The sequence below is a fragment of the Polyodon spathula genome, chromosome 3, assembly GCF_017654505.1.
Source record: "Polyodon spathula isolate WHYD16114869_AA chromosome 3, ASM1765450v1, whole genome shotgun sequence".
Taxonomy (NCBI): domain Eukaryota; kingdom Metazoa; phylum Chordata; class Actinopteri; order Acipenseriformes; family Polyodontidae; genus Polyodon; species Polyodon spathula.
Window position 1 is genome coordinate 7,840,443 of NC_054536.1, and position 14,957 is coordinate 7,855,399.

The following is a 14,957-nucleotide window of genomic DNA, read 5'->3' on the forward strand; positions in this document are numbered from 1 at the left end:
GTTTCAAATATTAAATGCATTAGACCTGAGTATAACATTTCATTTTGTGCATCAGTATAAGTAGATTTTATTTTTTTTACTGTTCTCTTACCTCTTTATGATGCTTTCCAGACACAATGTATGCAACACCAGTTAAATCAGCACAGTGCTTGCATTTTTGTAAAAGCTGACTGACTCTGTCTAATGTACAGCAATAAAGCTCTGAAACCCAAATCCAAGATCTATCCTGTGTTACATGTTGTGTTTCTGTCCGCAGGTGTAACCATTTATTATGAATGGAAAACATATGGGAATCTATTTTAATGTGATTCAGTTTTTCCTGTTGCTGGTCGATCTGATGTTTTATTTACATTCGCGGCCGGGAATATCTGTTAAATATTAAAGATTATTGTCAATGAACTTGCTGTCAGAGCGGCTTTGTTTCAGAAAACATTGTTAGTTCCTCATTGGTAACTGCTAGCAGGCAGAATAGTACCCAGGCCCAAAGGAAGTGGTTGCTGTAACTTCTACTTGCTCCACTCGTCTAGATGCAGGTGCAGCACAAAACAGGAAACTGTGACACATGGTATTTATGCAACTTGATTAGCATCAGACTCTGCCTTCCACACATCAGTTATAGGCTCCCTTGTTAAACCATAGCCAGAAAAAGAAAACATTAATATTAAAGAAAGAACTCAGATCTCATGCTTCTTTAAAATGAATTGCAGTACCACACACTATAATGTTTTCATTTGAATTGCGTATCAAAACAGATGAAGCTCTGTGCGTGTGGAGAGTGTATTATGTGTAGGACAAACCCTACAAAACATATCATAAAATGCATAACCAAGTCATTCCCACTCCGAGGAACAAAAAACTGTGGAGCAGGTTCATTTGAACGGACTCTAAAATGTGCTCTGCTTGTCTTTTAAAAACAAGGTCTGCTGCTTTGGGGCATAACAGTGAAATACCGAAGGACCTGAACAGGCTGCTGGAACAGTGAATCATGCCTTCCAATAATGCTCTATTTCTTAATGACTTCTTGCTGTGTCCCTTGAGCCACTTTGCTCTTGTGTCCACTCCACTTTATCAGAAGTCAGAGTGAATTTGTTGATAAGCACGTGTGATAAGGATGGCTGTAGGGCGACGTCAGACCCAGAATAACACACACTACTGCAAGTGAAATGCTAAATGTGCTGCTTGCACGTTTGAACAAAATAAAAGGTTTAAACAAAACACTTGCACAAAACAAACGGCACGTTGGCCAACCAAACAAACAGTGGATGAAATAAACAAACAGATACAGAACAAGTATTGTGCTGTTTTCACTGTCAACACGCGTAGCAATTGTTCTGACTTTATCATTTGTTTCTCTCCTCTCTCTCCTGTTCTCCACTGTGAACGCACCAACCCTGTGCACGTGAAACATTGATCCTTTTATGCAGCTGTGCCAAGACTCGATTGCTAATCAATCATTTACATGAATCTTGGCACAGTCTGCAGGTGGACTAATTGTGCATGTCCCGTGCCCCCATACAAATAGCCATTTCAATCTGCATGTGAAGTGATTGTGCAATCCCTGTGCCTAAATACAATTATACATTGTACATCACCTCTCCTACATAACCCACCATTACAATAATATATATAACAAACACAAAATACACACAGGGGCAGGCAACCTGCCACAGCATGGTACACTTGTGAGGTCTTGTGATGATGAGATATGCTTTTTGACACAAATATGGGCAGGTTCAGAGGGTGGAAGCAAGCGATGTACAGTCAACTCATTAATACAAATTTCAAGGGAAAAAGAAAATTGTTTAACAGCAATTCTTACAATCAGGAGTCGAATGCATACAAATCTGTCAGTTTTTATTAAAGTTACAGTAACACTGAAATCAAATTTAAATTACAGAACAATGAAAAGTATTATACATTTAAAAGGACTGTGCATTTTATTGAAACTACAGTTGTAAGTGAACTTTTAAAAAGCATACATTGTAATTGAACAGCACTTGAAATCTACAAGTCCCATTCTGATCACAGACATTTTTAAATTAGAAGTAAGGGGTCTTCAACATCAGGGTTTTGAGCAAATTGGAAATGCATCCACAGTTTTGCTGTTCATAGTCCTTTACTATTGTATCCCGGTGTTTCAGAATAGTTGATAAAGTGTTTGTGGGAATGTTGAAATCTGCAGCAACATATTTCTTTGTCTTATCTGGTGGTGCATCAGCCATCGATTTTAAACACCTCCACTTTTGTCAGCTCAGCTAATGCATCTTTTTGTGCTGCTTCGTGGAAATGGCATTGATGCATGAGCAATACAGCAACTCGAAATGCATCATGGGATCATCTGTCCCAAAACAGAAGTAAAATATAGCACATAGGCAATTCGTTCTATTAAAATTTGTCTTCCCTGGGGGTCTCCATAATATTTTACACCAACAGGGAATTTGAGTTTAGTAAATGTGTTATTATAAGAGGTCATTTATAATAAGTGGCTGCTAAATTTGGCAAGGACTATGAAGAAATGTCGTGGTATTAGGAAATTCATTTAAGTTTGTTTTAATGAAAATTGATTGTCTTTCCCTTGCCACTACCTCGATCTGAAATATGGGAGAAATATAAATACAGGTATATAAATATGCTGGAGCATTAATGAAAGAAAAGCAAAATCGCAAATGAAAAAAATCTACAGTTTGAAAACGTACTTGCCAATATCTGGATTACTGTGTCACTAAAGTCCTTGCTGCACTAGTCTTAATTTAGTGCATAACACAAGTTGCTCAGAAAACAAACAGTTAGCTGTGAGGCGTGTATAAAAAAGATCAGCTGGGGGTGCATCACAGAGTTATTCCATGTGCACACCACAACCACAATCAGCCACCTGCAAAAGCATCTGATATATAGGGGGTTATTATTTGAAAATACGTATAAATCCCGTGTGAAAATATGATACAGTATTGGCCAATAAAAAAAATAAAACATGTTTAAAGACAACTAAATCAATCGCTTACATCTCTTCTGCAAAAGCAAATGCAAAAACAACTTCATTGATTTATTTGTATTTTTTCATTTTATATATTAGCAGTTGTAAACTAAGAGCAAGGTGGGTGGCAAGTCCTTCCAGCAAACCATATATGAAGAGATCTGGCCGTTTACTAGCCTGCATTATGCTAGGTCTATAATAGGCAACTGGAACTAAAGAGCAGCTCTTCAACACATAGTCAAAGCACCCTGGCACAAACTTATCAAAACAAATACACACACATACACGTCTTCAACAGCCTAACGTTGTATTTGTTGTACTGTATTCCCTAACCTAGTTCTGAAGGTTGCATTTTAAATGCACAGGTGCACACCATTGGTTACAGTAGGTATCATTGGTTATTGAAAACCCTTTCTGTCTTCCTGTGTCCAAATTAAGAATAAGCTTGGACAGAAAAAAAATCCCCAAAACAGGTGTTGGTTTCGTCTGAGCAGTCAAAGTTTGCAAGTATAGGGTGAACACCTCTGGTCAGCAACACATTTAAAGCAGCAGGAAGAGTAACTTCACTTTTGCACATTGTATATTTTAGGTGCAAACTAGCCCTGCCGTACTTTTTTCCGTTTGGGTTTACCACCAGTGTTTTCATTTCACTCAGCACAGTTTAGTAGATGCATTCACGGCTTGACCATTTGAGTGACAGGTAACTTCTATTGTGGTGAGCAGGTAAATCTTGAGTCCTGCAGCCTTTTAAACAAGTCAGTGCTATTTCAGTAGGAATAATGCCTGGAATTGTTTTGCTGGGACCTAAATTGAAAATGTATGAAGGATTGGCTCAGGAAACCCAACAGGATCCAGATCTCTCCAAAATAGGGAAATGAGAGAACTGTAAAACAGCACAGGAACTTTATTATAAGCTAATGTAAAACTGTTTATAATTGAAGAAGGGGTGGCAGATAGGCACTGTTTATCTTTTCACGGCTCTTGTTTCATTTCTATACTTAGAATAAAGTTTGCTTTGGAGGAAACTCATGTTATTAACTGCTCCTTTGTTCCCGGGACATGTCCTGTTTTAATAGTGGATCTTTTTTTGAACCCCACCACTTACTCTTTAAATAAACATTTTGACTAGAAATATTTTTCAATGTCTTCAAATCTATGGGGATTACAAATCAGATGTAGTACAGTGCAGTGGTGGCCCTAAACGTGGCCTCACGTTTTGAATGAATTCTGAACCCAATATTTTACTTGATTATATCAATTTCATTGCTTTGTAATCTTTGTAAACTAATTTAACTGCTAAATTACATTTTGCCAAGATAAGGGTTAAGGGTTAAGGGTTTCTTCCTCTTTATAAAATAAACTCTGACAGTCTCTTTTCTAACCAACAGTTCAATTTAAAGAGAGTGAGAGAGAGAGTTATCATACAACAAAGGTAACCTTGGTAACCTTTAAGCGAGACAAGTATCCGTTAAACTTCCCTTATTTCTATCTGTCTCCTTTTGTAATAATAGTGCAAATAATAGTGCATGTAGCACTATTATTGCTACATTGCTACATACCTACTGTTTTTAATGATTGCCTGATCACTTTTTGTAATAGTGCAGCATTGTGCAATACCTATTGCCGTTTTTAATGACTGCCTGATCACTTTTTGTAATAGTGCAGCATTGTGCAATACCTATTGCCTTTTTAATGACTGCCCGATCATTTCTTGTAATAGTGCAGCACTGTGCAATACCTATTGCTGTTTTTAATTACTGCCTGATCACTTCTTGTAATAGTGTAGTATTGTACAATACCTATTGCTGTTTTTAATGACTGCCTGATCATTTCTTGTAATAGTGGAGCACAGTGCAATACATATTGTTGTTTTTAATGACAGCCTGATCACTGAATCAATGGTTGTTGCAAATGGTGATTGGTATTAGAAAATATAACATTCCAAATTGAGGCAGTACACTACACCTGGAACCATCCTCTGGAGTAGAGAATGAGTTGAATGTTCGCATGGTTTGAATTCACATTGGCACAATAGTCTAGTCTAGCTTGCAATTAGTTTAATATCAATGGCTTATCCCCAAACAGTACACTTTCCTTCACAGATGGAATAAGACTCCCATTGCATGACAGTTTCTTCCATTCCAGTACCAGGTTTCACTTGGAACTCAGTTAGTCAACACATTTGATACAACCATCAGATACAAGCAGGTAGTAACTACTGAGGACAGGATGTCAAGAAAGCCTACAGCATAAACCAGCTATTCTATGGCACAACTACCCAGATATTAACCACTCCATACCCTCTGTATCGCATCATTGATGCATTTGAACACAATTACCCACCAACCACTGATTTTCTGTTATTGGTACTGTACATTTTCTGTTGTGTGTTTTTTTCAGCCCACAGAATCATGGTGATCTAAGTCTCAATTCTAGCCTGTTGCTGTGATCTTACCAAGTCATGAGTATCTGAAGAGCTCAGATATGCATCACACAGACCAACTGGGATTTTCTGTGGTCCAGATAAGCCCTGACAAATATATCTGGACTGTCCAATGAAACAAATGAAGAAGGCAACAAGATTGGATAAAGAATGTTCCAGAAAGACTTTTGCTAATCATAACCTGATGCATGCCACTCGTTGTCTTGCATGCATAAATGAATACAAGAACAGGTCCCAATTCTGAAAGCATGATTACCAGCTACCTCATTAGAATGTGTGATCACATAATTCAGACTGCTGGCCAGGGCAATTCCTGACCAACTTCATACTTCATACTTCGTACATCAACACACTTGAAGTGTGAAAATCAAGATGAAAAAAAAAATGCTAACAGTGCCCTGTTCGGGTGAACAGAACATCTTTGAAGTGTGTTTTTTTTTGTGTGTCTGTTTTAAGACGACACTTATTTATAGGTTGTGTATAGTGTGTTTAAACTCTGCTAAAACCACATGTATGTATGCCCTCCTCCTTAGCAGCCTAGAAAGGAAATGAACACAAGCTGACAAGATAAACATAGGTGCGTCTAGATAATCACACAGAACTAAACAAAAAACTTATAAATCGATTGATTTATAGCATAAAGGCAGAATACTTTTTTCAGCATGCAATCATTTAGGGTAACACCATCCTGGCTTATACAAAGATCCGACTTCAATTTCCACAAGACACTCTGGGATATGTTCTTCTCTAAACCCATTGGTTCCTGGGATATCATAGTTTGAGAATAGAGAAACAACCCCTTAGAGGCACTGTCCAAATCTATTGAACTCATGGAACTTGAGAGTTACATTTTGTCAGGTAAAATATTTGAGTAAGTCTTTTCCAGGGATGAAGCCATTTCGATAACTGTTCACCTCACATTTTGACATGCTGCAATAGTTTACTCAAAGAGCAGATCCTTTTATTTTACGAATTAAAATGTTTCTTAAGAACAGATTGGGGGCAGGGGGGCAAGGCTGCTTAAAGTGCCATCCAAGCCACGTGAGCAGTTTTCTGAGGGCCCATAGCAAGCATGTGAATGGGGGTAGTTATGGCCAGTGCCGCCCACAGACATTTTCACTGCAAAAAGTTTTTAAGTCAGGCCCCCTGCCCTACCTCCCAGGATACTTTTCAATATCATTGCATTTAAGTAAACGCTTGCGCACACAACTGCACATTGTTGGAATGCAAGGGGCAATTGTCTGTAATAGAATTGCCCGTGATATGAATGCGGAATTCATTTTTCGCTCAGATGTAAACAAAATCAGCCAGTCCAGGCCTTTTAATGATGCATCATGAAGTGAATTTTCTAGATTTCACTTGGCATCAGTAGATTCCAACCTGATGATTTCTTTCTATAATGGCCATGGGGAAGGAATTTATTGACATTTTTACCAATTCAAAATATAGTTATGGACAAAATCTTTAGGCCCCAAATAAATTATAGACAGTGGCCTTGGAGTGATTCCATAGCAAATTCAAAACAATTAGATATCTGAAATGACCCCCCAAAACATCCCAAAATGATTTAAATAGCTTTATTGGTAAAATTGAAATAAATAGCTTTATTGGTAAAAATTACTGATAAACATGCTAACAGATTTATTTGAAAGTGCAGGAAATATATTACCAATCATCCGAAGTACATTACATTGCTGTATTAAAACAAGTAACAATCCTGTGACTGTGCATAACAAATTAATCATATGCAGTTCACTGTATTCATTCCCAATGGAATCAATGATCAACATGTTAAACAAAGCAACCATTTCCCTTAGTAGTTGTACTTCTGCTCATGAGTCATCATTACTACAATAAGTTGCCATCTTATCTCGTAATGTTGGCTCACCCTAGTTTCCCGTATTCACCAAGGCATATCCTTGTTCCCTACATATGTTGCACCATTAGCTAGGCCAGGACAGTATCAGGCAATTTTGTAATGCGCTTGGTTAAATGCAAATGTGTGGGTAGTTAAATATCTAGCTAAAAAAAAACACAAAAAAAATCCGTTATGGTCAAGTGGTTTGAGTAGAAAGGCAGCAGATTCTGGGTGTGAAATGACCATCTACATTTAGCCACCACATTAATAGATATAAAAAAATCAAATCAACACAATACTGCGCACTCTGTGAAATGGCTAATTCCAATTCCCTGGACTGACAGTTGAAATACATACAGTAGGAGGTAAATTACAGTGATGTTTTAGGACATACAGTACAACTGAATAAGACTTTGGCATCATTACAATGCCAACAGCATGTATCTGTAAAGTAATCAATAAATAAAGCACTTATTCACTTGAGTTCAACATATAAGATCCTGTTTCCACATACAATAGAAGAGATCAACTCGATTTCTTAAAAGGGGACTCTTTAAAGCTAGAAAACATAAAACCATACATAAAGCTGATGTTCCCTCTCTCTGTCCTGTACTGTGCATAAGCTTCAATTCCACCCTGAATGGAGCCAATATCTCAAAGTATTGCACGTCAGAGTAAAGGCTACCATTAGATTTAGCTCAAGGAGTTTCAAATATTATGCGAGAGATTAGCAATAGAAAAGGTAGCAGCACCAGATGTACAAGAAAAAGTTCCCCTCCCAATGATGTTAAAATATTGTTGACTGTTAATATAATATATGTTAATATATTGTAAGTTACAGGAAATTATTGCTGCCTCATGCAAAACCTATGCTTCCCTCTTTCCTTGATTCTCATTGGCTGTCCCTGTAGTTTCAATAGGCTCAAGGGTTTACTCACAGGTAGCGTGCTCTACAACCTGAATGCCTGTACTGTACTGCTGTAATATAAATGAATAACATTGGATTCATGGTAATAACAATGAATGAATCCCATAACAGAATCAGAACCAAGACCAACCAAGCCTGAATATTTGAATCTGCCAACCAGCACTGAATCTCAATTACTCTGACTCAGTATCCAAAAGATATTGCACTCATGTGCTCCATTTAGCAACCAAAATTACAACTAACAATGTGCTAATCCACTAATAGGTAGACTTTGGAATTATTACTTATGTGAATGATTCTAGAAATCAATTATATTATTATTATTATTATTATTATTATTATTATTATTATTATTATTATTATTATTATTTTTATTTATTTATATTTTTTATTTTTTTTTACTATTTTACTTTGACAAAAACAACCGCATGTAATTACATTTAACAATTATTAGTCTCACCTTCTACACCTGTACACCTTATTTTTCAACCTTTAAATGTGTACACCTATACAAACCAAATTTAAAGATAAACTACTTAAAACACTTACTTTCTTGCAAATTAAATAGAAAGAGATACCAATTACCAAATATTGGTTCAATTAAAAATCTTATTCAATCTCCAAAATTAATTTTAAAATATCTTACATCTACCATTTTCTGAATTTAAAAAATTGATTCAAACCACTTACCTTTAGTTTGTTGTGTACTTCGATGGAGCTAAACCAAGTTTATTTCAGTATAATGCATTGAGTTTTCAGTCCAGTCTGCAAGCAAGTGTTCAGATGACTGCCCCTGGCCTCTCCTTCAGCTTCCTGTGTTTTTGCGGAAGTTAGTTTTTTGAATAGGCCTATTAAAGTTCAGTAAAACAACAAAGGCTGGAAACAGACAAACTGACAAATAATTATGGAACTTTAAAAAAGAGATCAACTTCAAATCAGCGATTTTAAGAGCGTTCAAAGGAAATGAAACTTTGTCTTTGCCCCATGCCTCACTCGAACTAAAATATATAATCAAAAAGCACAGATAACAACCACTAACACCTTTTTTTTCCTGTGGGAGGGACCCCTATCAAAATAGAAGTCACACAATTACTATAACAAATTAATTTAAGTGTTTATTTATATTTATATTTAAATAAATATAAATAAGTCATTTGACTAAGCATGGCTGTTCAGCAATGAAGGAGATGAAAATATTGTTAGAATAATGCAATTCTTACAAATCTGTATCTTATCAGTATCTAAATTAACTTCAATGTCTTGGATTGTATTATACCTGTTTGTCTTTAACCCTTAAGAAAAATGTCAATTGGGTACACGTACACTGTGTATGAGTTATAAAAGTTAAAACACTTGAAACTTCTGTCCTTTTTATTATTCATAACAGGAAAAAATTATTTGGCAACTGCAATCTTTCTGTAATTATCTACCGTGCATAAATTACCCTATAAATGATCATTTACTGTATTATCTTATAACACTACAGCAGACTATAATCTATTTAATCTCATCTAATAGTCTCATCTAATCTTGCCAGATTACTATACAACTGCAGTATGTCAACATATTGCTAAACCGGATGAAAGCGTGCATGTATTCCTTGTCTGCATTGAGCAAGCAATGTAAACGCCACACTGTGCAGGCTGTAACACACAATGATGAAGTGAATCTAACAGTTAATGTGCTGAGCCACAAACCACCACCACACCAATATTCTGATTCACTGTCGAAGAGAATGTATAGCGATGTGGCAGGATATATTGTAGATGTTAATGTGAAAGCTAATTGTTTTATAGAACACTACCTGTACACCCCATCATTGAAAGACAGGGTGACAACAATCCCTAGAAATTATTACAGACCACAGATAAATAGCAGTCTGAACTGATACATGAAAGGGGTTCATTTATATTTATAATTACCAGGAGCATGAGCGTTTTTTAAAACCTGATGGAAGGGACCATTAGGGCATCATGATGTTTATCAGATTAGTTGTACCATTGGGTAGGTCAGGATAGTATCTGGCAATTCTTTAATGCACTTGGTTGAGTGCAGATGTGTGGGTAGTTAGAGATCTGGATAATCAAACTACTACTTTGGTCACATTTCCTCTAAAGTAATCTCAGTTGATGTATCCAATAAAATAAATGTTTAAATAATAAGGAAAACTATAAACCACTTATTCATCTGACTCAAACATGGGAGGATCAAAACAAGGCTGTTAATGTCCTGTTTTTACTTACAGTAAAATCTCCCAGGACTACAGAGTATAATCACAGATAATAGACACATTCAAAGTATAGTCACTGGTTATACACACATTCAGAGTACAGTCACTGGTTATTTTCAGCACTACTTTAATATAAAAAACAAAGCCATACATTAAAAATAACAGCACTGTTATATACATAGCTATGTGAATACAGTTCAGTAAAATAAGAGGTATCAGCCACAAAGCCACAATACAGTACATCACTAAATTGATCACAGGTAACATTACAATATATTATGCAACTGGAGAAGGGACGTTTACAGGTTCTCAATTAATTGATTTACTATTTTTTTTACAAGAAAATTAGTCCTCAAACAAGAGGTTTACATTAGAGAAACAACTGAATGGAAATGAGCATGTACATATAGTTTTACTCTCATTATTTATTGCATGCAAGCATGAAATGAGTTTAAAATGCAAGATGACCAGAATACATTTGACAGGATATTATGCTAGTCATGGGACTGTTACTTAGATACATGTACGGTAAACGCTTTTAATCCAATTACACCACTTGTTTTCCGTTAGACTGGCACAGTGTAGAGGAGAAAATAAAACCACCCTTCCCCAGTTAAAACCAGACCATCCTGACTTCAATTTTACCTAGACACCCTAATGTATTATAATTATTCAATTGGAAACCGAAGACTTCCGACCAAAGTCTGAATGTTGTTGCTGTAGGCAGGAGTCCAGCCCCTCTCCCATCCATCTTCTGTGCACAACTGAGAGATACTGTTACCAATATTCAAATCATGTTAAAAGAAATGTTCAGGCTTGCATGTGTTTTACTGTGATGCTTAATAACAAACAAGAACAATGGTGGTATTTTAGGCAACTGGGGAAGAAGGCCTAGTAGAATCAGTGGTGCAGTCCTGAATCTGAAGGTACCAGAGTTTCTTAAACAAGAATTATTTCACGAATTCACCTTTTAATTGTGAATTCGTAAAATAATTTACTGACCGTCTAGTAACACATATAACAGGTAATGCATTTACCACATTTATTTCCAAGTATTTCCACAAAGTGTCTTTCACCATCTTCCTCTATCTCAGAGGTCTTTACTTTATTTACGCCTCTGTGTGTCAGTGGTTTCGTTTGTGTCCACAGTTGTAGTCGATGCACTGTTGCTATCATCTGTGTCACCATTTTTAGCCGTCTTAAATAAGTAGTTGTTAATAGAAGGTCCTAATGCTCTTTTCATTGCATTAAAAGGATGATAGACTGAATCAGACAGTTGTGCGGGAGATGTGAGTCATTTGACTTAGCTTGCCTATTATGTGAGTTCCAGCTCGACTACACCACTGAGCTCAATGCAGTAGAACGATGTATTTTACATTTACTATAGTAGGGGACTGGTTGAAATTAGTTTGGTGTTCTAAATTTAGACTGCTCAGCTCACACAGACTACTGGGTACAGTGGACCCAGGGCACCTTTCCAATAATAATAGACCAAATATTGGATAGTAATGAAAACTGCTCTCCAACCCATCTCAAGCATCTCAAAAATCCCTACATTACCACTGCTGGTGCTATCCCTCTCCTCACTAGAGTACTGTGCAATTAGTCATATTTCATTCTGTATTTTTTAACAATACAGTTCGATACAATTCTATTTTTTCAATTCCAATTCCCTTTCTAATCCCAATTTGCTTTTAATCAATTCAAATTCCTATTCCAATCATTTTATAACAAAGGCTTTATTGAGCAAAAACACACTGTATTCAACTTAACGAGCTTGTCACGTAACCTGATAAAGCCTATGGCATAAACCTCAGTAAAGACTGTGCTGTAAAACAGAATAGGAATTGGAACTGTATAAAAGGGAACTGGGATTGGAATTGAAAAATTGAATTCACCCTGACTCTGTTTAACAGGTTTAGATTCTATTCAGAGGGTTTTATTTGTTAATTCCAAGTTGACCATATGAAAGGATAATTTGTAAAGGGTTTAATAGTGGATTAGTTAGACGGGCTATCTAACCAAGTTTGGCCTAGTCAGTAGTTTCTTCCATACTGTTTTGTTTTGAAAATATGCTGTCAAAAAAGCTGACCAAACACTTTCGGATTAACTGTATTTCTGGGAAAACACTGTACTAAAAATAAAAAATAAATGATGTAATGCTTTAATGAGTGTAGAAACACCACCAATTTAGCCCATGAGACTCACACATGCCACAGCTTACAATTCAGTGAGCACTGCAACAAGCTGAAGAGGCCTGTGAGTACAAGACTGCTTGAGCATGGGCCTGCTTTTACAGGTCTGTTGACAAAAGTGGCAAAAGACATGAACCAGACAGCAGAATGAATGACTGATCATCTGAAAACATTAGGTGTCAGAACCTACCCTTATAGAACAATAAAATACCATTGAAATACCATTATAGCAACAGTGTGGTGATTTACCCTTCAGACAATTAACAGAAACAATAGCAGATTGCACACCATCCAGCAACGGCAACACAATATTACTGGACAGTCGGAGCTCCTGACACTGAAGCACACTTCAGCATTTCATTGCAGGGCGGCAAGCAATAATAATAAACACTACAGGTGTGCAATACTGCCATCTGATGGGAAGAACAAGGAGACTCAGTTGTACTTTAGTTTTAAAAACAAACAAAACAAAAAACCACAGTGTGCGGTGACATCACAAAGTTAGAAATCGTAATGTTTTTGTTATGTCCCAGTAAGATTTACCGGCAGTTTTCCCCTGTCAGTAATCTACAGCGGAAGAAGCTCAGCCCACTTCTGAAGGCATCTTTGCTACCTGTGTTGTTTCTTGCTCTGCAATCTCGGTTTGGGTACTGACAGTGAAAAACTGCAGAGGCGATTGTGATGTAGTGACAAAGAGCCTCCAACACATCTTTACTAAAACTCAGAGCCCATCATCCACTAAAAACTCTACTACTAGAATCTGTAGCAATATTGTATAAAATCTTATCCAAATTGTTACAGCACTTCTTTGTTAGTCACAGTAGATGCTCCTGTCTATAACCAAATTATTTTCTTATGCTTTCAAATGACACACTAGAAGACTGGCTGTACCTCCTCTACACACACTCCCCTGCCTCCAGAGCCCTGTCCTTCTCCACCCTCGCCCCGCAGCGGTGGAAGGACCTTCCTGCAGATGTCAGGACTGCCCAGTCCCTGACCACCTTCCGGCACCTCCTCAAGACACACCTGTTCAGACAACACCTGTAAAACTCAATTTTCCCTTCTGGACTGTATAGCACTCTGCTTTTAATGCACTTTAACTTGCACTTATCTGCTCCCTATTTCACTGTATTTAATCCTGCACTGAACCCAGTCTGTAGTATCTTGTATTTCACCTGCACCCATATCTAACCCTGATGTAACTATCAACATTGTTATCTGCTCTTGAACTGCCCCGATATCAAATCATACTGAGTTTTGTATTTGCTCTTATTAGGATTGAAGTCATTGTATTTTGTATCTTGCTCTTAATTGTACTGATATGTATTTTTTGTATACAACTGTAAGTCGCCCTGGGTAAGGGCATCTGCTTATTAATTAATTAATTAATTAATTAATAATAATAAAATAATAATAATAATAATAATAATAATAATAATAATAATAATAATAATAATAATAATAATAATATAGAGCACAATTACAGGAATAGGAAATTAAACATGTAGGAAACTTGATATTCAGCAAATCTATATTATATAAAGTAAAATATACCTTTAAATGTATAGCTGTTGTTCATAAAATCAAATCCACTAGTTGAATATGGGAGGAGCAGTACAATTGGCAGTTGTTTGGGATATGGAGAATTGAGATGCATTGCACTGACTCTAGAAGATGCATGGTGGTACTGTAATGATGTATGCTAATACAGTGTTGACATTTTGTAGTTGCAGTGCCTACAGTACTTGTGGAAGGTTGACAGATGCGTTCAAATGACCGTCCTGTTAAGCTAACCAATAACATTAGTGCCCTGTTGATCAGCATCTGTCACCTTCCTCTGAATCCACTGATTAATAACAGGTCTATGACTAGTCTATGATTTTAATCTTTGGGAGACAAATATGTTTCTAGTCAGTGCCAGAGGCACATACAAATTACTATTTGATGTTTACATATACATCTAGATCACTCTGAATTATTGTTCAAATAATCTGAAGCTGACACATTCGTTTGGTTTATAAATGTCGTTTAACATCTATTCACGTTTTCCAAATGTTCATGTTTTATTCCGTTTGAATCAAAACATGAAGATGGTCTTTAATTAATATAAAAGAAACGTAATAAGTTCAGTGATAAACGTGTTGATAATGTCTAAGGCTTTCCGCGCATTTCTGCTCAACTTGCAGTGCTTCTTTTAACACCACTGGTTGTGCGATATCCAAATGTTCGTTGGACTGGAGAGAAAGCAGCAGAATGAAATGTGGGCAGCAGTGCAGGAAAGAAGTTCTGTGAAATTAAATGGTTAATGGGCGGCTCTGGGAAACACGAT

At 36.5% G+C, this 14,957-nt stretch overlaps 1 protein-coding gene across 1 annotated transcript in view; it reads right to left on the reverse strand.

The window, feature by feature from the left end:
* LOC121312092 (amyloid beta A4 precursor protein-binding family B member 1-interacting protein-like) overlaps positions 1–9,024 on the reverse strand; it is a 36,258-nt gene extending 27,234 nt beyond the window's left edge. Inside the window, exon 1 of the mRNA XM_041244110.1 lies at positions 8,894–9,024. The gene's annotated coding sequence lies outside the window, so the exon portion shown is untranslated. The remainder of the gene's footprint in view (positions 1–8,893) is intronic.
* Positions 9,025–14,957: the final 5,933 nt, after the last annotated feature.